General features: G+C 45.5%; 2 non-coding genes and 37 pseudogenes across 2 annotated transcripts; all 39 read right to left on the reverse strand.

The window, feature by feature from the left end:
- Positions 1–239: 239 nt before the first annotated feature.
- Positions 240–358, reverse strand: LOC140293848 (5S ribosomal RNA; annotated as a pseudogene).
- Positions 359–627: 269 nt separating this feature from the next.
- Positions 628–746, reverse strand: LOC140270196 (5S ribosomal RNA; annotated as a pseudogene).
- Positions 747–1,015: 269 nt separating this feature from the next.
- Positions 1,016–1,134, reverse strand: LOC140297543 (5S ribosomal RNA). Its single transcript, XR_011913269.1, has one exon. It is a non-coding gene; the product is annotated as a 5S ribosomal RNA (ribosomal RNA).
- A 272-nt stretch (positions 1,135–1,406) lies between these two features.
- LOC140293148 (5S ribosomal RNA) lies at positions 1,407–1,525 on the reverse strand (annotated as a pseudogene).
- A 269-nt stretch (positions 1,526–1,794) lies between these two features.
- LOC140301083 (5S ribosomal RNA) lies at positions 1,795–1,913 on the reverse strand (annotated as a pseudogene).
- Positions 1,914–2,185: 272 nt separating this feature from the next.
- Positions 2,186–2,304, reverse strand: LOC140293850 (5S ribosomal RNA; annotated as a pseudogene).
- A 272-nt stretch (positions 2,305–2,576) lies between these two features.
- Positions 2,577–2,695, reverse strand: LOC140312378 (5S ribosomal RNA; annotated as a pseudogene).
- A 269-nt stretch (positions 2,696–2,964) lies between these two features.
- LOC140306502 (5S ribosomal RNA) lies at positions 2,965–3,083 on the reverse strand (annotated as a pseudogene).
- A 272-nt stretch (positions 3,084–3,355) lies between these two features.
- LOC140289208 (5S ribosomal RNA) lies at positions 3,356–3,474 on the reverse strand (annotated as a pseudogene).
- Positions 3,475–3,743: 269 nt separating this feature from the next.
- Positions 3,744–3,862, reverse strand: LOC140317248 (5S ribosomal RNA; annotated as a pseudogene).
- Positions 3,863–4,134: 272 nt separating this feature from the next.
- LOC140270002 (5S ribosomal RNA) lies at positions 4,135–4,253 on the reverse strand (annotated as a pseudogene).
- A 269-nt stretch (positions 4,254–4,522) lies between these two features.
- On the reverse strand, positions 4,523–4,641 carry LOC140282457 (5S ribosomal RNA; annotated as a pseudogene).
- A 272-nt stretch (positions 4,642–4,913) lies between these two features.
- LOC140289209 (5S ribosomal RNA) lies at positions 4,914–5,032 on the reverse strand (annotated as a pseudogene).
- Positions 5,033–5,301: 269 nt separating this feature from the next.
- On the reverse strand, positions 5,302–5,420 carry LOC140317259 (5S ribosomal RNA; annotated as a pseudogene).
- Positions 5,421–5,692: 272 nt separating this feature from the next.
- Positions 5,693–5,811, reverse strand: LOC140293851 (5S ribosomal RNA; annotated as a pseudogene).
- A 272-nt stretch (positions 5,812–6,083) lies between these two features.
- Positions 6,084–6,202, reverse strand: LOC140289336 (5S ribosomal RNA; annotated as a pseudogene).
- Positions 6,203–6,471: 269 nt separating this feature from the next.
- Positions 6,472–6,590, reverse strand: LOC140306510 (5S ribosomal RNA; annotated as a pseudogene).
- A 272-nt stretch (positions 6,591–6,862) lies between these two features.
- LOC140292085 (5S ribosomal RNA) lies at positions 6,863–6,981 on the reverse strand (annotated as a pseudogene).
- Positions 6,982–7,251: 270 nt separating this feature from the next.
- On the reverse strand, positions 7,252–7,370 carry LOC140289048 (5S ribosomal RNA; annotated as a pseudogene).
- Positions 7,371–7,639: 269 nt separating this feature from the next.
- LOC140290229 (5S ribosomal RNA) lies at positions 7,640–7,758 on the reverse strand (annotated as a pseudogene).
- A 269-nt stretch (positions 7,759–8,027) lies between these two features.
- Positions 8,028–8,146, reverse strand: LOC140293647 (5S ribosomal RNA; annotated as a pseudogene).
- A 275-nt stretch (positions 8,147–8,421) lies between these two features.
- On the reverse strand, positions 8,422–8,540 carry LOC140296006 (5S ribosomal RNA; annotated as a pseudogene).
- A 272-nt stretch (positions 8,541–8,812) lies between these two features.
- On the reverse strand, positions 8,813–8,931 carry LOC140293896 (5S ribosomal RNA; annotated as a pseudogene).
- A 269-nt stretch (positions 8,932–9,200) lies between these two features.
- On the reverse strand, positions 9,201–9,319 carry LOC140296414 (5S ribosomal RNA; annotated as a pseudogene).
- A 269-nt stretch (positions 9,320–9,588) lies between these two features.
- On the reverse strand, positions 9,589–9,707 carry LOC140284798 (5S ribosomal RNA; annotated as a pseudogene).
- A 269-nt stretch (positions 9,708–9,976) lies between these two features.
- On the reverse strand, positions 9,977–10,095 carry LOC140294720 (5S ribosomal RNA; annotated as a pseudogene).
- Positions 10,096–10,364: 269 nt separating this feature from the next.
- LOC140292075 (5S ribosomal RNA) lies at positions 10,365–10,483 on the reverse strand (annotated as a pseudogene).
- Positions 10,484–10,752: 269 nt separating this feature from the next.
- LOC140282657 (5S ribosomal RNA) lies at positions 10,753–10,871 on the reverse strand (annotated as a pseudogene).
- Positions 10,872–11,140: 269 nt separating this feature from the next.
- LOC140281412 (5S ribosomal RNA) lies at positions 11,141–11,259 on the reverse strand (annotated as a pseudogene).
- Positions 11,260–11,919: 660 nt separating this feature from the next.
- LOC140314171 (5S ribosomal RNA) lies at positions 11,920–12,038 on the reverse strand (annotated as a pseudogene).
- A 657-nt stretch (positions 12,039–12,695) lies between these two features.
- Positions 12,696–12,814, reverse strand: LOC140291707 (5S ribosomal RNA; annotated as a pseudogene).
- A 660-nt stretch (positions 12,815–13,474) lies between these two features.
- Positions 13,475–13,593, reverse strand: LOC140314175 (5S ribosomal RNA; annotated as a pseudogene).
- Positions 13,594–13,862: 269 nt separating this feature from the next.
- LOC140296918 (5S ribosomal RNA) lies at positions 13,863–13,981 on the reverse strand (annotated as a pseudogene).
- Positions 13,982–14,250: 269 nt separating this feature from the next.
- LOC140300201 (5S ribosomal RNA) lies at positions 14,251–14,369 on the reverse strand (annotated as a pseudogene).
- Positions 14,370–14,638: 269 nt separating this feature from the next.
- LOC140293590 (5S ribosomal RNA) lies at positions 14,639–14,757 on the reverse strand (annotated as a pseudogene).
- Positions 14,758–15,026: 269 nt separating this feature from the next.
- On the reverse strand, positions 15,027–15,145 carry LOC140298925 (5S ribosomal RNA). Its single transcript, XR_011914520.1, has one exon. It is a non-coding gene; the product is annotated as a 5S ribosomal RNA (ribosomal RNA).
- A 660-nt stretch (positions 15,146–15,805) lies between these two features.
- Positions 15,806–15,923, reverse strand: LOC140294357 (5S ribosomal RNA; annotated as a pseudogene).
- A 269-nt stretch (positions 15,924–16,192) lies between these two features.
- Positions 16,193–16,311, reverse strand: LOC140284804 (5S ribosomal RNA; annotated as a pseudogene).
- A 6,069-nt stretch (positions 16,312–22,380) lies between these two features.
- LOC140289351 (5S ribosomal RNA) lies at positions 22,381–22,499 on the reverse strand (annotated as a pseudogene).
- Positions 22,500–22,747: the final 248 nt, after the last annotated feature.

Raw genomic sequence — 22,747 nt, forward strand, 5'->3', positions numbered from 1 at the left:
TATTGGAATCATACACTTCCTCTATGTAACCAGATAATTGCCGATAAAGGCTGACTTGTAGTGGGCACATCTTCTTCCCTGATATGATTATTCTCTGCAGCTGAAACTGAGACTCTCAGATCACTTCATGTCTGCCAACAAAGCTGCAGCAGCTGCTGAAGATGACCAACTTCCTCATGTGTCACAGGGCGATCAGACATTGCAACAAAAGACATGCAGGTGGTAGAGAGAAGAGAGAAAGCTTACAGCACCTGGTATTCCCAAGCAGTCTCCCATTCAAGTAATAACCAGGCCCAACCCTGCTTGGGTTCCGAGATCAGACGAGGTTGGGCATACTCAGGGTGGTGTGGCCGTAAGTAACAATGTCTGTGACAAATGTGCATTATATAGGTACTGGAATCATACAGTTCCTCTATGCAACCAGATAATTGCCAAGAAAGGCTAAATTGTAGTGGGCACATCTTCTTCCCTGATGTGATTATTCTCTTCAGCTGAAACTGAGACTCTCAGATCACTTCATGTCTGCCAACAAAGCAGCAGCAGCTGAAGATGACCAACTTCCTCATGTGTCACAGGGCGATCAGACGTTGCAACAAAAGACATGCAGGTGGTAGAGAGAAGAGAAGAAGCTTACAGCACCTGGTATTCCCAAGCGGTCTCCCATCAAAGTACTAACCAGGCCAAACCCTGCTATGCTTCCGAGATCAGACGAGGTCGGGCATGTTTAGGGTGGTTTGGCCGTAAGCAACAATCCCTGTGACAAATGTGTATTATATAGGTAATGGAATCATATGGTTCCTCTATGTAACCAGATAATTGCAGAGAAAGGCTGATATGTAGTGGGCACATCTTCTTCCCTGACGTGATAATTCTCTCCAGCTGAAAATGAGACTCTCAGATCACTTTGTGTCTGCCAACAAAGCAGCAGCAGCTGAAGATGACCAACTTCCTCATGTGTCACAGGGTGATCAGACGTTGCAACAAAAGACATGAAGGTGGTTGAGAGAAGAGGAAAAGCTTACAGCACCTGGTATTCCCAAGCGGTCTCCTATCCAAGTACTAACCAGGCCCAACCCTGCTTGGCTTCCAAGATCAGACGAGGTTGGGCATATTCAGGGTGGTGTGGCCGTAAGCAGCAATATCTGTGACAAATGTGCATTATATATGTATTGGAATCATACACTTCCTCTATGTAACCAGATAATTGCCGATAAAGGCTTACTTGTAGTGGGCACATCTTCTTCCCTGATGTGATTGTTCTCTGCAGCTGAAACTGAGACTCTCAGATCACTTCGTGTCTGCCAACAAAGAAGCAGCAGCTGCTGAAGATGACCAACTTCCTCATGTGTCACAGGATAATCAGACGTTGCAACAAAAGACATGGAGGTGGTAGAGAGAAGAGAAATAGCTTTAAGCACCTGGTATTCCCAAGCGGTCTCCCATCAAAGTACTAACCAGGCCCAACCCTGCTTGGCTTCTGAGATCAGACAAGGTCAGACATATTCTGGGTGGTTTGGCCGTAAGCAACAATCTCAGTGACAAATGTGCATTATATAGGCAATGGAATCATATGGTTCCTCTATGTAACCAGAAAATTGCCGAGAAAGGCTGATATGTAGTGGGCACATCTTGTTTCCTGACGTGATAATTCTCAACTGCTGAAACTGAGACTCTCAGATCACTTTGTGTCTGCCAACAAAGCAGCAGCAGCTGAAGATGACCAACTTCCTCATGTGTCACAGGATGATCAGACGTTGCAACAAAAGACACGCAGGTGGTTGAGAGAAGAGAAAAGGCTTACAGCACCTGGTATTCCCAAGCGGTCTCCCATCCGAGTACTAACCAGGCCCAAACCTGCTTGGGTTCCAATATCAGACGAGGTTGGGTATATTCAGGATGGTGTGGCCGTAAGCAGAAATATCTGTGACAAATGTGCATTATATATGTATTGGAATCATACACTTCCTCTATGTAACCAGATAATTGCCGATAAAGGCTGACTTGTAGTGGGCACATCTTCTTCCCTGATATGATTATTCTCTGCAGCTGAAACTGAGACTCTCAGATCACTTCATGTCTGCCAACAAAGCTGCAGCAGCTGCTGAAGATGACCAACTTCCTCATGTGTCACAGGGCGATCAGACATTGCAACAAAAGACATGCAGGTGGTAGAGAGAAGAGAGAAAGCTTACAGCACCTGGTATTCCCAAGCAGTCTCCCATTCAAGTAATAACCAGGCCCAACCCTGCTTGGGTTCCGAGATCAGACGAGGTTGGGCATACTCAGGGTGGTGTGGCCGTAAGTAACAATGTCTGTGACAAATGTGCATTATATAGGTACTGGAATCATACAGTTCCTCTATGCAACCAGATAATTGCCAAGAAAGGCTAAATTGTAGTGGGCACATCTTCTTCCCTGATGTGATTATTCTCTTCAGCTGAAACTGAGACTCTCAGATCACTTCGTGTCTGCCAAAAAGGCAGCAGCAGCAGCTGAAGATGACCAACTTCCTCATGTGTCACAGGGTGATCAGACGTTGCAACAAAAGACATGCAGGTGGTAGAGAGAAGAGAAAAAGCTTACAGCACCTGGTATTCCCAAGCGGTCTCCCATCAAAGTACTAACCAGGCCCAACCCTCCTTGGCTTCTGAGATCAGACAAGGTCAGACATATTCAGGGTGGTTTGGCCGTAAGCAACAATCTCTGTGAAAAATGTGCATTATATAGGCAATGGAATCATATGGTTCCTCTATGTAACAAGATAATTGCCGAGAAAGGCTGATATGTAGTGGGCACATCTTGTTCCCTGACGTGATAATTTTCTCCAGCTGAAAATGAGACTCTAAGATCACTTTGTGTCTGCCAACAAAGCAGCCACAGCTGAAGATGACCAACTTCCTCATGTGTCACAGGGTGATCAGACGTTGAAACAAAAGACATGCAGGTGGTTGAGAGAAGAGAAAAAGCTTACAGCACCTGGTATTCCCAAGCGGTCTCCCATCCAAGTACTAACTAGGCCCAACCTTGCTTGGCTTCCAAGATCAGACGAGGTCGGGCTTATTCAGGGTGGTGTGGCCGTAAGCAACAATAACTGTGACAAATGTGTATTATATAAGTACTGGAATCATACGGTTCCTCTATGTAACCAGATAATTGCAGAGAAAGGCTGACTTGTAGCGGGTACATCTTCTTTCCTGATGTGATTATTCTCTACAACTGAAACTGAGACTCTCAGATCACTTCGTGTCTGCCAACAAAGAAGCAGCAGCTGCTGAAGATGACCAACTTCCTCATGTGTCACAGGATAATCAGACGTTGCAACAAAAGACATGGAGGTGGTAGAGAGAAGAGAAATAGCTTTAAGCACCTGGTATTCCCAAGCGGTCTCCCATCAAAGTACTAACCAGGCCCAACCCTGCTTGGCTTCTGAGATCAGACAAGGTCAGACATATTCAGGGTGGTTTGGCCGTAAGCAACAATCTCTGTGACAAATGTGCATTATATAGGCAATGGAATCATATGGTTCCTCTATGTAACCAGAAAATTGCCGAGAAAGGCTGATATGTAGTGGGCACATCTTGTTCCCTGACGTGATAATTCTCAACTGCTGAAACTGAGACTCTCAGATCACTTTGTGTCTGCCAACAAAGCAGCAGCAGCTGAAGATGACCAACTTCCTCATGTGTCACAGGATGATCAGACGTTGCAACAAAAGACACGCAGGTGGTTGAGAGAAGAGAAAAGGCTTACAGCACCTGGTATTCCCAAGCGGTCTCCCATCCGAGTACTAACCAGGCCCAAACCTGCTTGGGTTCCGATATCAGACGAGGTTGGGTATATTCAGGATGGTGTGGCCGTAAGCAGAAATATCTGTGACAAATGTGCATTATATATGTATTGGAATCATACACTTCCTCTATGTAACCAGATAATTGCCGATAAAGGCTGACTTGTAGTGGGCACATCTTCTTCCCTTATATGATTATTCTCTGCAGCTGAAACTGAGACTCTCAGATCACTTCATGTCTGCCAACAAAGCTGCAGCAGCTGCTGAAGATGACCAACTTCCTCATGTGTCACAGGGCGATCAGACATTGCAACAAAAGACATGCAGGTGGTAGAGAGAAGAGAAAAAGCTTACAGCACCTGGTATTCCCAAGCGGTCTCCCATCAAAGTACTAACCAGGCCCAACCCTCCTTGGCTTCTGAGATCAGACAAGGTCAGACATATTCAGGGTGGTTTGGCCATAAGCAACAATCTCTGTGAAAAATGTGCATTATATAGGCAATGGAATCATATGGTTCCTCTATGTAACAAGATAATTGCCGAGAAAGGCTGATATGTAGTGGGCACATCTTGTTCCCTGACGTGATAATTTTCTCCAGCTGAAAATGAGACTCTAAGATCACTTTGTGTCTGCCAACAAAGCAGCCACAGCTGAAGATGACCAACTTCCTCATGTGTCACAGGGTGATCAGACGTTGAAACAAAAGACATGCAGGTGGTTGAGAGAAGAGAAAAAGCTTACAGCACCTGGTATTCCCAAGCGGTCTCCCATCCAAGTACTAACTAGGCCCAATCTTGCTTGGCTTCCAAGATCAGACGAGGTCGGGCTTATTCAGGGTGGTGTGGCCGTAAGCAACAATAACTGTGACAAATGTGTATTATATAAGTACTGGAATCATACGGTTTCTCTATGTAACCAGATAATTGCAGAGAAAGGCTGACTTGTAGCGGGTACATCTTCTTTCCTGATGTGATTATTCTCTACAACTGAAACTGAGACTCTCAGATCACTTCGTGTCTGCCAACAAAGAAGCAGCAGCTGCTGAAGATGACCAACTTCCTCATGTGTCACAGGATAATCAGACGTTGCAACAAAAGACATGGAGGTGGTAGAGAGAAGAGAAATAGCTTTAAGCACCTGGTATTCCCAAGCGGTCTCCCATCAAAGTACTAACCAGGCCCAACCCTGCTTGGCTTCTGAGATCAGACAAGGTCAGACATATTCAGGGTGGTTTGGCCGTAAGCAACAATCTCTGTGACAAATGTGCATTATATAGGCAATGGAATCATATGGTTCCTCTATGTAACCAGAAAATTGCCGAGAAAGGCTGATATGTAGTGGGCACATCTTGTTCCCTGACGTGATAATTCTCAACTGCTGAAACTGAGACTCTCAGATCACTTTGTGTCTGCCAACAAAGCAGCAGCAGCTGAAGATGACCAACTTCCTCATGTGTCACAGGATGATCAGACGTTGCAACAAAAGACACGCAGGTGGTTGAGAGAAGAGAAAAGGCTTACAGCACCTGGTATTCCCAAGCGGTCTCCCATCCGAGTACTAACCAGGCCCAAACCTGCTTGGGTTCCGATATCAGACGAGGTTGGGTATATTCAGGATGGTGTGGCCGTAAGCAGAAATATCTGTGACAAATGTGCATTATATATGTATTGGAATCATACACTTCCTCTATGTAACCAGATAATTGCCGATAAAGGCTGACTTGTAGTGGGCACATCTTCTTCCCTGATATGATTATTCTCTGCAGCTGAAACTGAGACTCTCAGATCACTTCATGTCTGCCAACAAAGCTGCAGCAGCTGCTGAAGATGACCAACTTCCTCATGTGTCACAGGGCGATCAGACATTGCAACAAAAGACATGCAGGTGGTAGAGAGAAGAGAGAAAGCTTACAGCACCTGGTATTCCCAAGCAGTCTCCCATTCAAGTAATAACCAGGCCCAACCCTGCTTGGGTTCCGAGATCAGACGAGGTTGGGCATACTCAGGGTGGTGTGGCCGTAAGTAACAATGTCTGTGACAAATGTGCATTATATAGGTACTGGAATCATACAGTTCCTCTATGCAACCAGATAATTGCCAAGAAAGGCTAAATTGTAGTGGGCACATCTTCTTCCCTGATGTGATTATTCTCTTCAGCTGAAACTGAGACTCTCAGATCACTTCGTGTCTGCCAAAAAGGCAGCAGCAGCAGCTGAAGATGACCAACTTCCTCATGTGTCACAGGGTGATCAGACGTTGCAACAAAAGACATGCAGGTGGTAGAGAGAAGAGAAAAAGCTTACAGCACCTGGTATTCCCAAGCGGTCTCCCATCAAAGTACTAACCAGGCCCAACCCTCCTCGGCTTCTGAGATCAGACAAGGTCAGACATATTCAGGGTGGTTTGGCCGTAAGCAACAATCTCTGTGAAAAATGTGCATTATATAGGCAATGGAATCATATGGTTCCTCTATGTAACAAGATAATTGCCGAGAAAGGCTGATATGTAGTGGGCACATCTTGTTCCCTGACGTGATAATTTTCTCCAGCTGAAAATGAGACTCTAAGATCACTTTGTGTCTGCCAACAAAGCAGCCACAGCTGAAGATGACCAACTTCCTCATGTGTCACAGGGTGATCAGACGTTGAAACAAAAGACATGCAGGTGGTTGAGAGAAGAGAAAAAGCTTACAGCACCTGGTATTCCCAAGCGGTCTCCCATCCAAGTACTAACTAGGCCCAACCTTGCTTGGCTTCCAAGATCAGACGAGGTCGGGCTTATTCAGGGTGGTGTGGCCGTAAGCAACAATAACTGTGACAAATGTGCATTATATAAGTACTGGAATCATACGGTTCCTCTATGTAACCAGATAATTGCAGAGAAAGGCTGACTTGTAGCGGGTACATCTTCTTTCCTGATGTGATTATTCTCTACAACTGAAACTGAGACTCTCAGATCACTTCGTGTCTGCCAACAAAGCAGCAGCAGCTAAAGAAAATGACCAACTTCCTCATGTGTCACAGGGTGATCAGACGTTGCAACAAAAGACATGCAGGTGGTAGAGAGAAGAGGAGAAGCTTACAGCACCTAGTATTCCCAAGCTGTCTCCCATCCAAGTACTAACCAGGCCCAACCCTGCTATGCTTCCGAGATTAGACGAGGTCGGGCATGTTCAGGGTGGTGTGGCCATAAGCAACAATGTTTCTGAAAAAATGTGCATTATATAGGTACTGGAATCATACGGTTCCTCTGTGCAACCAGATAGATGCCGAGAAAGGCTGGAGTGTAGCGGGCATATCATCTTCTCTGATGTGATCATTCTCTGCAACTGAAACTGAGACTCTCAGATCACTTCGTGTCTGCCAACAAAGCAGCAGCAGCTGAAGATGACCAACTTCCTCATGTGTCACAGGGCGATCAGACATTGCAACAAAAGACATGCAGGTGGTAGAGAGAAGAGAAAAAGCTTACAGCACCTGGTATTCCCAAGCGGTTTAACATTCAAGTACTAACCAGGCCCAACCCTGCTTGGGTTCCGAGATCAGACGAGGTCGGGCATATTCAGGGTGGTGTGGCCGTAAGTAACAATGTCTGTGACAAATGTGCATTATATAGGTACTGGAATCATACGGTTCCTCTATGCAACAAGATAATTGCCGAAAAAGGCTGACTTGTAGTGGGCACATCTTCTTCCCTGATATGATTATTCTCTGCAGCTGAAACTGAGACTCTCAGATCACTTCATGTCTGCCAACAAAGCAGCAGCAGCTGAAGATGACCAACTTCCTCATGTGTCACAGGGTGATCAGACGTTGCAAAAAAAGACATGCAGGTGGTAGAGAGAAGAGAAAAAGCCTACAGCACCTGGTATTCCCAAGCGGTCTCCCATTCAAGTACTAACCAGGCCAAAACCTGCTTGGCTTCCGAGTTCAGACGAGGTCGAGCTTATTCAGGGTGGTGTGGCCGTAAGTAACAATTGCTCTGAGAAATGTGCGTAATATAGGTACTGGAATCATACGGTTCCTCTATGCAACCAGATAATTGCCGAGAAAGGCTGATGTGTAGCGGGCATATCATCTTCTCTGATGTGATCATTCTCTGCAACTGAAACTGAGACTCTCAGATCACTTCGTGTCTGCCAACAAAGCAGCAGCAGCTGAAGATGACCAACTTCCTCATGTGTCACAGGGTGATCAGACGTTGCAACAAAAGACATGCAGGTGGTCGAGAGAAGAGAAAAAGCTTAAAGCACCTGGTATTCCCAAGAGGTCTTCCATCCAAGTACTAACCAGGCCCAACCGTGCTTGGCTTCTGAGATCAGACAAGGTCAGACATATTCAGGGTGGTTTGGCAGTAAGCAACAATCTCTGTGACAAATGTGCATTATATAGGCAAAGGAATCATACACTTCCTCTATGTAACCAGATAATTGCCGAGAAAGGCTGATATGTAGTGGGCACATCTTCTTCCCTGATATGATTATTCTCTCCAGCTGAAACTGAGACTCTCAGATCACTTCGTGTCTGCCAACAAAGCAGCAGCAGCAGCTGCTGAAGATGACCAACTTCCTCATGTGTTACAGGGTGATCAGACATTGCAACAAAAGACATGCAGGTGGTAGAGAGAAGAGAAAGAGCTTACAGTACCTGGTATTCCCAAGCGGTCTCCCATCAAAGTACTAACCAGGCCCAAACCTCCTTGGCTTCCGAGATCAGACAAGGTCAGACATATTCAGGGTGGTTTGGCTGTAAGTAACAATTGCTGTGACAAATGTGCATTATATAGGCAATGGAATCATATGGTTCCTCTATGTAACCAGATAATTGCCGAGAAAGGCTGACTTGTAGTGGGCACATCTTCTTCCCTGATGTGATTATTCTCTGCAGCTGAAACTGAGACTCTGAGATCACTTCGTGTCTGCCAACAAAGCAGCAGCAGCTGCTGAAGATGACCAACTTCCTCATGTGTCACAGGGTGATCAGACGTTGCAACAAAAGACACGCAGGTGGTAGAGAGAACAGAAAAAGCTTAAAGCACCTGGTATTCCCAAGCGGTCTCCCATTCAAGAACTAACCAGGTCCAACCCTGCTTGGCTTCTGAGATCAGACGAGGTCGGGCTTATTCAGGGTGGTGTGGCCGTAAGAGACAATATCTGTGACAAATGTGCATTATATAGGTACTGGAATCATACACTTCCTCTATGTAACCAGATAATTGCCGAAAAAGGCTGACTTGTAGTGGGTTCATCTTCTTCCTTGATGTGATTATTCTATGGAGCTGAAACTGAGACTCTCAGATCACCTCGTGTCTGCCAACAAAGCAGCAGCAGCTGAAGATGACCAACTTCTTCACGTGTCACAGGGTGATCACACGTTGCAACAAAAGACATGGAGGTGGTAGAGAGAAGAGATAAAGCTTACAGCACCTTATATTCCCAAGCTGTCTCCCATCCAAGTACTAACCAGGCACAACCCTGCTTGCCTTCCGAGATCAGACGAGGTCAGGCATATTCAGGGTGGTGTGGCAGTAAGCAACAATGTCTGTGACAAATGTAAGTTGTATAGGTACTGGAATCATATGGTTCCTCGATATAACCAGATAATTGCAGAGAAAGGCTGATGTGTAGCGGGCAAATCTTCTTCCCTGACGTGATTATTCTCTCCAGCTGAAACTGAGACTCTCAGATCACTTCGTGTCTGCCAACAAAGCAGCAGCAGCTGAAGATGACCAACTTCCTCATGTGTCACAGGGTGATCAGAGGTTGCAACAAAATACATGCAGGTGGTTGAGAGAAGAGAAAAAGCTTACAGCACCTGGTATTCCCAAGCATTCTCCCATTAAAGTACTAACCAGGCCCAACCCTGCTTGGGTTCCGAGATCAGACGAGGTCGGGCATATTCAGGGTGGTGTGGCCGTAAGTAACAATGTCTGTGACAAATGTGCATTATATATGTACTGGAATCATACGGATCCTCTATGCAACCAGATAATTGCCAAGAAAGGCTAACTTGTAGTGGGCACATCTTCTTCCCTGATGTGATTATTCTCTTCAGCTGAAACTTAGACTCTCAGATCACTTCGTGTCTGCCAACAAAGCAGCAGCAGCTGAAGATGACCAACTTCCTCATGTGTCACAAGGCGATCAGACGTTGCAACAAAAGACATGCAGGTGGTAGAGAGAAGAGAAGAAGCTTACAGCACCTGGTATTCCCAAGCGGTCTCCCATCCAAGTACTAAGTAGGTTCAACCCTGCTTGGCTTCCGAGATCAGACGAGGTCAGGCATATTCAGGTTGGTGTGGCCGTAAGTAACAATGTCTCTGACAAATGTGCATTATATAGGTACTGGAATCATACGGTTCCTCTATGCAACCAGATAATTGCCGAGAAAGGCTGATATGTAGTTGGCACATCTTGTTCCCTGACGTGATAATTCTCTACAGCTGAAAATGAGACTCTCAGATCACTTCGTGTCTGCCAACAAAGCAGCAGCAGCTAAAGATGACCAACTTCCTCATGTGTCACAGGGTGATCAGACGTTGCAACAAAAGACATGCAGGTGGTCGAGAGAAGAGAAAAAGCTTAAAGCACCTGGTATTCCCAAGCAGTCTCCCATCCAAGTACTAACAAGGCCCAACCCTGCTTGGGTTCCGAGAACAGACGAGCTCCGGCTTATTCAGGGTGGTGTGGCCGTAAGCAACAATAACTGTGACAAATGTGAATTATATAAGTACTGGAATCATACACTTCCTCTATGTAACCAGATAATTGCAGAGAAAGGCTGACTTGTAGTGGGCACATCTTCTTCCCTGATGTGATTATTCTCTACAGCTAAAACTGAGACTCTCAGATCACTTCGTGTCTGCCAACAAAGCAGCAGCAGCTGAAGATGACCAACTTCCTCATGTGTCACAGGGTGATCAGACGTTGCAACAAAAGACATGCAGGTGGTAGAGAGAAGAGAAAAAGCCTACAGCACCTGTTATTCCCAAGCGGTCTCCCATTCAAGTACTAACCAGGCCCAACCCTGCTTGGGTTCCGAGATCAGACGAGGTCGGCCATAATCAGAGTGGTGTGGCCGTAAGCAACAATGTCTGTGACAAATGTGCATTATATAGGTACTGGAATCATACGGTTCCTCTATGCAACCAGATAATTGCCAAGAAAGGCTAAATTGTAGTGGGCACATCTTCTTCCCTGATGTGATTATTCTCTTCAGCTGAAACTGAGACTCTCAGATCACTTCGTGTCTGCCAACAAAGCAGCAACAGCTGAAGATGACCAACTTCCTCATGTGTCACAGGGCGATCAGACATTGCAACAAAAGACATGCAGGTGGTAGAGAGAAGAGAAAAAGCTTACAGCACCTGGTATTCCCAAGCAGTCTCCCATTCAAGTACTAACAAGGCCCAACCCTGCTAGTCTTCCGAGATCAGACGAGATCGGGCATATTCAAGGTGGTGTGGCCGTAAGTAACAATGTCTGTGACAAATGTAAATTGTATAGGTACTGGAATCATACGGTTCCTCTATATAACCAGATAATTGCCGAGAAAGGCTGATAAATAGTGGGCACATCTTCTTCCCTGACGTGATTATTCTCTGCAGCTGAAACTGAAACTCTAAGATCACTTCGTGTCTGCCAAAAAAGCAGCAGCAGCTGAAGATGACCAACTTCCTCATGTGTCACAGGGCGATCAGACATTGCAAAAAAAGACATATAGGTGGTAGAGAGAAGAGAAAGAGTTTACAGCACCTGGTATTCGCAAGCGGTCTCCCATTCAAGCAGTAACCAGTCCCAACTCTGCTTGGCTTCCGAGATCAGACGAGGTCCAGCTTATTCAAGTTGGTGTGGCTGTAAGCAACAATATCTGTTACAAATGTGCATTATATAGGTACTGGAATCATACACTTCCTCTATGTAACCAGATAATTGCTGAGAAAGGCTGACTTGTAGTGGGCACATCTTCTTCCCTGATGTGATTATTCTCTGCAGCTGAAACTGAGACTCTGAGATGACTTTGTGTCTGCCAACAAAGCAGCAGCAGCTGCTGAAGATGACCAACTTCCTCATGTGTCACAGGGTGATCAGACGTTGCAACAAAAGACATGCAGGTGGTAGAGAGAAGAGAAAAAGCTTACAGCACCTGGTATTCCCAAGCGGTCTCCCATTCAAGTACTAACAAGGTCCAACCCTGCTTGGCTTCCGAGATCAGACGAGGTCGGGCTTATTCAGGGTGGTGTGGCCGTAAGAGACAATATCTGTGACAAATGTGCATTATATAGGTACTGGAATCATACACTTCCTCTATGTAACCAGATAATTGCCGAAAAAGGCTGACTTGTAGTGGATTCATCTTCCTCCTTGATGTGATTATTCTCTGGAGCTGAAACTGAGACTCTCAGATCACCTCGTGTCTGCCAACAAAGCAGCAGCAGCTGAAGATGACCAACTTCCTCATGTGTCACAGGGTGATCAGACGTTGCAACAAAAAACATGGAGGTGGTTGAGAGAAGAGAAAAAGATTACAGCACCTTGTATACCGAAGCTGTCTCCCATCCAAGTACTAACCAGGCACAACCCTGCTTGCCTTCCGAGATCAGACGAGGTCAGGCATATTCAGGGTGGTGTGGCAGTAAGCAACAATGTCTGTGACAAATGTAAGTTGTATAGGTACTGGAATCATATGGTTCCTCGATATAACCAGATAATTGCAGAGAAAGGCTGATGTGTAGCGGGCAAATCTTCTTCCCTGACGTGATTATTCTCTCCAGCTGAAACTGAGACTCTCAGATCACTTCGTGTCTGCCAACAAAGCAGCAGCAGCTGAAGATGACCAACTTCCTCATGTGTCACAGGGTGATCAGAGGTTGCAACAAAAGACATGCAGGTGGTTGAGAGAAGAGAAAAAGCTTACAGCACCTGGTATTCCCAAGCGGTCTCCCATCAAAGTACTAACCAGGCCCAGCCCTGCTATGCTTTCGAGATCAGACGAGGTTGGGCATGTTTAGGGTGGTGTGGCCGCAAGCAAGAATAACTGTGACAAATGTGCATTATATAAGTACTGGAATCATACACTACTTCTATGTAACCAGATAATTGCAGAGAAAGGCTGACTTGTAGTGGGCACATCTTCTTCCCTGATGTGATTATTCTCTCCAGCTGAAACTGAGACTCTCAGATCACTTCGTGTCTGCAAAAAAAGCAGCAGCAGCTGAAGATGACCAACTTCCTCATGTGTCACAGGGCGATCAGACATTGCAACAAAAGACATATAGGTGGTAGAGAGAAGAGAAAGAGTTTACAGCACCTGGTATTCCCAAGCGGTCTCCCATTCAAGCAGTAACCAGTCCCAACCCTGCTTGGCTTCCGAGATCAGACGAGGTCCAGCTTATTCAAGTTGGTGTGGCTGTAAGCAATAATATCTGTTACAAATGTGTATTATATAGGTACTGGAATCATACACTTCCTCTATGTAACCAGATAATTGCTGAGAAAGGCTGACTTGTAGTGGGCACATCTTCTTCCCTGATGTGATTATTCTCTGCAGCTGAAACTGAGACTCTGAGATGACTTTGTGTCTGCCAACAAAGCAGCAGCAGCTGCTGAAGATGACCAACTTCCTCATGTGTCACAGGGTGATCAGACGTTGCAACAAAAGACATGAAGGTGGTAGAGAGAAGAGAAAAAGCTTACAGCACCTGGTATTCCCAAGCGGTCTCCCATTCAAGTACTAACAAGGTCCAACCCTGCTTGGCTTCCGAGATCAGACGAGGTCGGGCTTATTCAGGGTGGTGTGGCCGTAAGAGACAATATCTGTGACAAATGTGCATTATATAGGTACTGGAATCATACACTTCCTCTATGTAACCAGATAATTGCCGAAAAAGGCTGACTTGTAGTGGGTTCATCTTCCTCCTTGATGTGATTATTCTCTGGAGCTGAAACTGAGACTCTCAGATCACCTCGTGTCTGCCAACAAAGCAGCAGCAGCTGAAGATGACCAACTTCTTCACGTGTCACAGGGTGATCAGACGTTGCAACAAAAGACATGGAGGTGGTTGAGAGAAGAGAAAAAGCTTACAGCACCTTGTATACCCAAGCTGTCTCCCATCCAAGTACTAACCAGGCACAACCCTGCTTGCCTTCCGAGATCAGACGAGGTCAGGCATATTCAGGGTGGTGTGGCAGTAAGCAACAATGTCTGTGACAAATGTAAGTTGTATAGGTACTGGAATCATATGGTTCCTCGATATAACCAGATAATTGCAGAGAAAGGCTGATGTGTAGCGGGCAAATCTTCTTCCCTGACGTGATTATTCTCTCCAGCTGAAACTGAGACTCTCAGATCACTTCGTGTCTGCCAACAAAGCAGCAGCAGCTGAAGATGACCAACTTCCTCATGTGTCACAGGGTGATCAGAGGTTGCAACAAAAGACATGCAGGTGGTTGAGAGAAGAGAAAAAGCTTACAGCACCTGGTATTCCCAAGCGGTCTCCCATCAAAGTACTAACCAGGCCCAGCCCTGCTATGCTTCCGAGATCAGACGAGGTCGGGCATGTTTAGGGTGGTGTGGCCGTAAGCAAGAATAACTGTGACAAATGTGCATTATATAAGTACTGGAATCATACACTACTTCTATGTAACCAGATAATTGCAGAGAAAGGCTGACTTGTAGTGGGCACATCTTCTTCCCTGATGTGATTATTCTCTGCAGCTGAAACTGAGACTCTCAGATCACTTCGTGTCTGCCAACAAAGCAGCAGCAGCTAAAGATGACCAACTTCCTCATGTGTCACAGGGTGATCAGACGTTGCAACAAAAGACATGCAGGTGGTCGAGAGAAGAGAAAAAGCTTAAAGCACCTGGTATTCCCAAGCAGTCTCCCATCCAAGTACTAACAAGGCCCAACCCTGCTTGGGTTCCGAGATCAGACGAGCTCCGGCTTATTCAGGGTGGTGTGGCCGTAAGCAACAATAACTGTGACAAATGTGAATTATATAAGTACTGGAATCATACACTTCCTCTATGTAACCAGATAATTGCAGAGAAAGGCTGACTTGTAGTGGGCACATCTTCTTCCCTGATGTGATTATTCTCTACAGCTGAAACTGAGACTCTCAGATCACTTCGTGTCTGCCAACAAAGCAGCAGCAGCTGAAGATGACCAACTTCCTCATGTGTCACAGGGTGATCAGACGTTGCAACAAAAGACATGCAGGTGGTAGACAGAAGAGAAAAAGCTTACAGCACCTGGTATTCCCAAGCGGTCTCCCATCTGAGTACTAACCAGGCCCAACCCTGCTTGGCTTCCGATATCAGACGAGGTCAGGCATATTCAGGGTGGTGTGGCCGTAAGCAACAATATCTGTGACAAATGTGCATTATATAAGTACTGGAATCATACACTTCCTCTATGTAACCAGATAATTGCCGATAAAGGCTGACTTGTAGTGGGCACATCTTCTTCCCTGATATGATTATTCTCTGCAGCTGAAACTGAGACTCTCAGATCACTTCATGTCTGCCAACAAAGCTGCAGCAGCTGCTGAAGATGACCAACTTCCTCATGTGTCACAGGGTGATCAGACGTTGCATCAAAAGACATGAAGGTGGTAGAGAGAAGAGAAAAAGCTTACAGCACCTGGTATTCCCAAGCTGTCTCACATCAAAGTACTAACCAGGCCCAAACCTCCTTGGCTTCCGAGATCAGACAAGGTCAGACATATTCAGGGTGGTTTGGCCGTAAGTAACAATCTCTGTGACAAATGTGCATTATATAGGCAATGGAATCATATGGTTCCTCTATGTAACCAGAAAATTGCTGAGAAAGGCTGATATGTAGTGGGCACATCTTGTTCACTGACGTGATAAATCTCAACTGCTGAAACTGAGACTCTCAGATCACTTCGTGTCTGCCAACAAAGCAGCAGCAGCTGAAGATGACCACCTTCCTCATGTGTCACAGGGTGATCAGACGTTGCAACAAAAGACATTCAGGTGGTCCAGAGAAGAGATAAAGCTTACAGCACCTGGTATTCCCAAGCAGTCTCCCACCCAAGTACTAACCAGGCCAACCGTGCTTGGCTTCCGAGATCAGACGAGGTGGGGTGTGTTCAGGGTGGTGTGGCCGTAAGGAACAATTTCTGTGACAAATGTGCATTATATAGGTACTGGAATCATACAATTCCTCTATGTAACCAGATAATTGCAGAGAAAGGCTGACTTGTTATGGGCACATCTTCTTCCCTGATGTGATTATTCTCTGCAGCTGAAACTGAGACTCTCAGATCACTTCGTGTCTGCCAACAAAGCAGCAGCTGCTGAAGATGACCAACTTCCTCATGTGTCACAGGGTGATCAGAGGTTGCAACAAAATACATGCAGGTGGTTGAGAGAAGAGAAAAAGCTTACAGCACCTGGTATTCCCAAGCATTCTCCCATTAAAGTACTAACCAGGCCCAACCCTGCTTGGGTTCCGAGATCAGACGAGGTCGGGCATATTCAGGGTGGTGTGGCCGTAAGTAACAATGTCTGTGACAAATGTGCATTATATATGTACTGGAATCATACGGTTCCTCTATGCAACCAGATAATTGCCGAAAAAAAGGCTGACTTGTAGTGGGAAAATCTTCTTCCCTGATGTGATTATTTTCTGGTACTGAAACTGAGACTCTCAGATCACTTCGTGTCTGCCAACAAAGCAGCAGCAACTGAAGATGACCAACTTCCTCATGTGTCACAGGATGATCAGACGTTTCTAACAAAAGACATGCAGGTGGTAGAGAGAAGAGAAAAAGCTTACAGCACCTGGTATTCCCAAGAGGTCTTCCATCCAAGTAATAACCAGGCCCAACCCTGCTTGGGTTCCGAGATTAGACGAGGTCGGGCATATTTTTTTTTTTTTTTTTTTATTTATTAGAAAAATACAAAAAGGTAGTTTTACAACACTGTCACACGATATTCAAAAATTCAAACTTAGATCTCCATTGTCAACTACAACAAAACTGTTATTCGGGAGAAACGACTCCATGAATACCTCCCTTTTAACCATAAAGAGAGATCTTAAATACCATTCCACCAGACCAACAAAAAGGGACCAAGAATTGTTTTTCTTTTTTTCAAACAATAGATCGCACCTGCAAATGTACAAGGCGTGTTTAGCAACTGAAAGTAAGAAATTTACCAAGACTGAATTAACATTGCTGGGTGTTTGGGTGAAGAGCCCGAAGAGCTGCATTTGGTCCCTTAATGTTCCCACTGGTCGGAGGTTACATTTCTCAGTGATTAGTGCCCACAAGTGGTCGCGAAAGCTCCTCGAAGCTGGACACTCCAGGAAGATGTGCTGTATCGTCTCCGGATGGGATTCACACGCCGGACAGTCCCTGGACCACCTGTTTTTGTTGATTTGATGGAGAATAATTGCTGTATACATTATCCTGTGCCTCATTTTGAAATCGGTGTTAAAGACCGAGGGTGGAATTAACGGGCTAGCTATTGTCTTCCAGATTGTCTTTGTCGTTATATGCTCAAAAATCATCCTCCACTGTCTAGTAGCAGCTGGTGCTTTTACAATTTTGCGCAGAAACAAGTTATATATTTGTTTCGTGTTCAATTCCCCAAAATTTAAAACTCTATCCCCATAATTACAGACAAAGGTTGGCCCACTTACCAGTCTTGATGACCGCACCACAGAGCCGAGGACGAGCAGCCAGTCTGGAGGTACATTCTCTGCCAGCTGGGCGCACACCCTCCTCACCACCTCTTTCCTATGTATGATGTTTTCTTTTCTTAGAGTATTCTCAACACGAACCAGATCCAACCTGCCGTGCCGATCCAAGACAGTCCCAAAGGTGTCGACTCCTCCTCTCTCCAGAGCCGCGCACCTAAATGGCCGCCCTGCCTGCTGCAGATCTGGGTTGTGGAAGAGCGGCTGCCGCAAAAGCTGTCCGAGATGTTGAATCTTACCGTCCAGACCTGGTCGGAATGCCTGCCAAGCCTCCATCACCTCAGCCCAGAAAGGATCAAGGTGACAGAGGCTCGTTGATGGGAGAACTTGACATAGGTTAAACATGCCATGCCGCCCGCAGGAGTTTATTGACCGCCCTAAAGCTTCATGCCAAAGATGCAGGTCCGGATTATTGAAGAGTTTTGTTAGCAGTCGCAATCTAAAAGCCAGTCGTTTCGTGTCTATGTCCACGAGGTTGAGACCGCCGTTTTTCTTACCACCAATGAGAGTGTTATGCGACACCATGATTCTCTTACCTTTCCAGATGAAATTATTGAATGACCGGTTCAGGGCGGTCAACACACTCCGCGGCGCGGCATGGACATGCAGGGTATGGTAAAGCTTAGTAACCGCCAGCGCGTTGGCGACAACCACTCTTCCCCTATGCCCGAGGGCCCTCATCCTCCAGAGGCTTAAGGTGTTCTCTATCCTCCCTGTGACCGCAGACCATGATCTCTCCGCCGCAAGCTGCTCGTCCACCCCCAGGTACACTCCCAAAAACTTGAAGGGGCCATCTATCAAACATACCTGGGAGAGCTGCGGCGGAGCGGCCGCGGCTCCGCAGCACAGCAAGCCAGATTTGGACAGATTCAGCTTGCCTCCAGTCGCTTTGCAGAAGAAATCCACCAACCCCAGAGCCAGAGTTAGGCTCTTGGGGTCGGCTGCTACCAACGTAGTGTCGTCAGCGAACTGGAGGAGCTTTATCTGTCCTCCTCCGGAGGAGAGAACCCCCCGGACATCAGGGTCCCCATCTATTAAACAGGCTAGCGGCTCCACAGCCAAGGTGAACAGCAGAGAGGAGAGCGGACACCCCTGTCTCACCGATCGCCACAGCCGGACGGGGTCCGTCAGGTTTCCATTCAGACTTACCCTACTCGTTGCCGAATTGTAGAGGGTCCGCACCCAGCCGACGAATCTGTTCCCGAACCCAAAGGCCTTCAAGACCCCCCAAAGGTACTCATGCTCGACTCTATCGAATGCCTTCTCGAAGTCCAGGTTCAGGAAATACCCGCCACTCTCCTGCAGGAGCCTTAGCGTCTCCTTTGCGGTCAGTATGGTGTCATATATTGTCCGACTCGGTACACTGTAGGCCTGGTTTTTATTTATTATATGTGGCATTATGGGTTTGATTCTATTAGCCAGTATTTTCATAAATATTTTATAATCCGTATTTAACAAGCTTATCGGTCTATAATTATTCAAGTTATTTCTATCTCCGTTATTTTTATATATTAATTTAATTATTCCCTCATTAAATGTTCTAGGTATAACTATGTTTTTATTTTCCGTTATTTCTGTATAGATTTTCGTCAGAATCGGTACCAATTTATCACTGAAAGTTTTATAGAATTCAGTTGTCATCCCATCCCGTCCCGGACTCTTGTTGTTCCCTAATGACATTATTGCCCCCTCAACTTCTAATTTGAATATTTTATTGTCAGTTATCTGGGCTTCTTCCTTAGTTAATTTGTTTTTAATTAGTGAGAACAGATGATCCGCGTGAGTTCTATCTAGTGTGTCAGAGCTAAAGAGTCTTTGATAAAACAGCCGACTGACCTCCATCATGTCTCCCTCCTCGCACACCTCCACCTCTTGGTCATTCAGTAAGGAAGTTATTATGGACCTATTTTTGTTTCTCTTCTCCAATCCCAAGAAGAATGCTGTCGATTTTTCCCCCTCCACCCAATGCTGCACCCTTGCCCTTACGCAAGCCCCTTGACATTTCCTCCTGCCCAAATCGTCCAGGCGCTTCATCAAGAGAGACAGTTTGTATGTATCCCGGCTGGGATCATCATCCAACCTTACCTGTTCTTTATTTATGTCCTTCTTCAGTTGCCTCTCTACCCTATTTTCTTCCCACTTCTTATTGATACAGTAATGAATCGTTTTTGTTTTCAATCTTGTTTTAACGTGTTCCCACCATTCTAAAGGTTCCTGTATTATGTCCACTTCTTCATTTATATAATCTAGTTGTTTATTAATGATATTTATATATTTACTATCTTCAAGTAAACTATTATTTAAGCACCATAGATTAAACTTATTTGTGACTTGGCGGTCCTTCAACGTTAAAATGATCGGACCATGGTCACTAATATGGCTGCTTCCATAATCAATTGTATTTATCCATTGAACAATATTTCTACTTATTAAGCATAGATCTATTCTAGTTTGCTTCAATATTCCTTTGATTACGCTCTTCCTTGAAAAAGCTACCTTGTCTTTATTTAATAATCTCCAGATATCAATTAGATCATTTTCATTCATTATATTCAATAAAGCTCTTCTGCTGCTGTCATTTTTAAAAACATTTGCCGCCGAGACATCTAGTCGTGAGAGTGCCACATTCAAATCTCCTATTAGGATCGTGTTGGTGCTTATGAATCCCTTTAGATTTTCAAAATACCTCTTTCTCTCCGTTTCAATGTTGGGGGCATAGCTATTTATCAGTCTAATAATATTATTTTTATAATTTAGGTCTAATATTAATTGCCTACCCTGGTCATCTCTATGTATTTCTTTTATATCTTTAAATAACTTGCTATTTTTTATTAATACAGCCACCCCACAACATTTATTTACTCCATTTGAGATATAAATGCTGCCTACCCATAATTTCTCTATTTTTGCTAGTATATCACCATCCCAGTTAGTTTCTTGCAACACAACTATATCACAATCTACACTCAGGAAGAACTCCTCCATCCTCTTTTCGTTCCTCAGCCCCGCCACATTTTGTGAAAAGATAGTGAGCATAAGGAAAAGGGAGATGTACAGTCTACTTATCTGGCCAAACCCTTCATTTTAGTTTTTTCCGCACTTTTTGACCGACTCTCTCCAAAGGTGCCCTTTTTCTTGCCGTCAGTAGCTGGCGATCCATCTCCAAGCTTGAGCTGGGGGGGGTTTCGCTTGGGCCCATAGGCGATAAACATGTATCTGGGAGGGGCTCACTCCCCAGCTCGGGCGTTTGCTGCCTCCGTTCACTTCTATTCGAAGTAGCCACTGAGTCGGTTGCATATTCTTCACTTGTTTTTTCGCCTCTATATTTAGTATGTGAGCTTACCTGAGCCCCTCCCTGTGCCAGCTCCACAGCCTGGTCCTTGGTATCCAGGGTAGAGCCCATTTTTCGGGCTCCCCCCGCCAGATCGCAGGCAGGACCCATTTTTCGAGTCCCCCCAACTTCTGGAGCCTGCCCAGCGGAATATATCAGAGAGTCTGGGGTAATTTTCACTCCCTGAGGCTCACTAACCTCCAGATCCACCTCCCCCAGCCCATCAGATTCTTCATCTCCCGTTGAGTCTTGTCCATCCTCCTCACTTGCACTAGCACACACACAGTTTGTTAACGGGTTGCAGCAGACTATACATCGCTCTCCTCCCTCAACACACTCCCTGGCATAGTGCCCTTGACCACCACATTTGTGGCACACAAATTCTGGGCATTCTCGGACAATATGTCCCGGCTGCAAACATAATCGGCATACCTTTACCTGTCTATCGTGTATGACCCTGAAGAAGTGGTGTCCGTTGGCCGTGTTGAATTTTGCAGAGTATGGCAGAGACTGTACTGCATCTGTGAATCTCACCCTGACAAACCTTGTGCCATCCACAATCGATGTTCCAGGCCACATTCTCCTCTTTATTTTGGATACTGCTTCCACTCCCCATCCTCGCAATTTCTCCAAGATCTCCTCATCCGAAACATATGCTGGCAAATTTAGAAAAGAGACGATCAGTTCATCATTTACCAGTTTCCTCCCCGTTACCACCATTGCTCCCATCTTGAAGCCATCCATTAATTTGTCTCTTGCTATTTCGTTGCTTAGAGTGATTTCATAGGATGTTGGCCCCAAGGGCCTACACCCCAGAATTCCTCCGCACAGCATGCGTATCGTCCTCAGAAGGTTAATAATTGTCACCTTCTCTGGCCCCTCAATATCTATGACCATTGTCAGCTCTTTTTTATAGGAAGCCTCTCCTACATCCTTCTCTGTCACCATTTTCCCAGTTAACTTGTCCATTGTCTCGTCTCTCCGGTCCACTACCCCCACCAAATCATCCATCTGAAAAACAAAACAGAACAAAAAGCGCCTCCCCACCGCCTGCGCTGATGGGGAGGGATAATCCCCACACAAAAAAAAGAATCAAGATCTATATCTATATTGCTGGAAAAACAAACAAAAGAAAGGAAGGAAAGACAAAAACACTCAGCAAACAATTGGAGCGAGAGCTCCTCAGACCTGCTGCTGCACTCTGTGGCTCCCACACCTGTTGCTCATCAGAAAAATGGGCGTGTTCAGGGTGGTGTGGCCGTAAGTAACAATGTCTGTGACAAATGTGCATTATATAGGTACTGGAATCATACGGTTCCTCTATGCAACCAGATAATTGCCGAAAAAGGCTGACTTGTAGTTGGAAAATCTTCTTCCCTGATGTGATTATTTTCTGGTACTGAAACTGAGACTCTCAGATCACTTTGTGTCTGCCAACAAAGCAGCAGCAGCTGAAGATGACCAACTTCCTCATGTGTCACAGGGCGATAAGACATTGCAACAAAAGACATGCAGGTGATAGAGAGAAGAGAAAAAGCCTACAGCACCTGGTATTCCCACACGGTCTCCCATTCAAGTACTAACCAGGCCAAACCCTGCTTGGCTTCCGAGATCAGATGAGGTTGGGCTTATTCAGGGTGGTGTGGCCGTAAGTAACAATCTCTCTGAAAAATGTTTATAATATAGGTACTGGAATCATACGGTTCCTCTATATAACCAGATAATTGCCGAGAAAGGCTGATGTGTAGCGGGCATATCATCTTCTCTGATGTGATCATTCTCTTCAGCTGAAACTGAGACTCTCAGATCACTTCGTGTCTGCCAACAAAGCAGCAGCAGCTGAAGATGACCAACTTCCTCATGTGTCACAGGATGATCAGACGTTGCAACAAAAGACATGCA

Source organism: Leuresthes tenuis, unplaced genomic scaffold (genome assembly GCF_036924035.1).
Source record: "Leuresthes tenuis unplaced genomic scaffold, fLeuTen1.0.hap1 SCAF_1, whole genome shotgun sequence".
Lineage (NCBI taxonomy): Eukaryota > Metazoa > Chordata > Actinopteri > Atheriniformes > Atherinopsidae > Leuresthes > Leuresthes tenuis.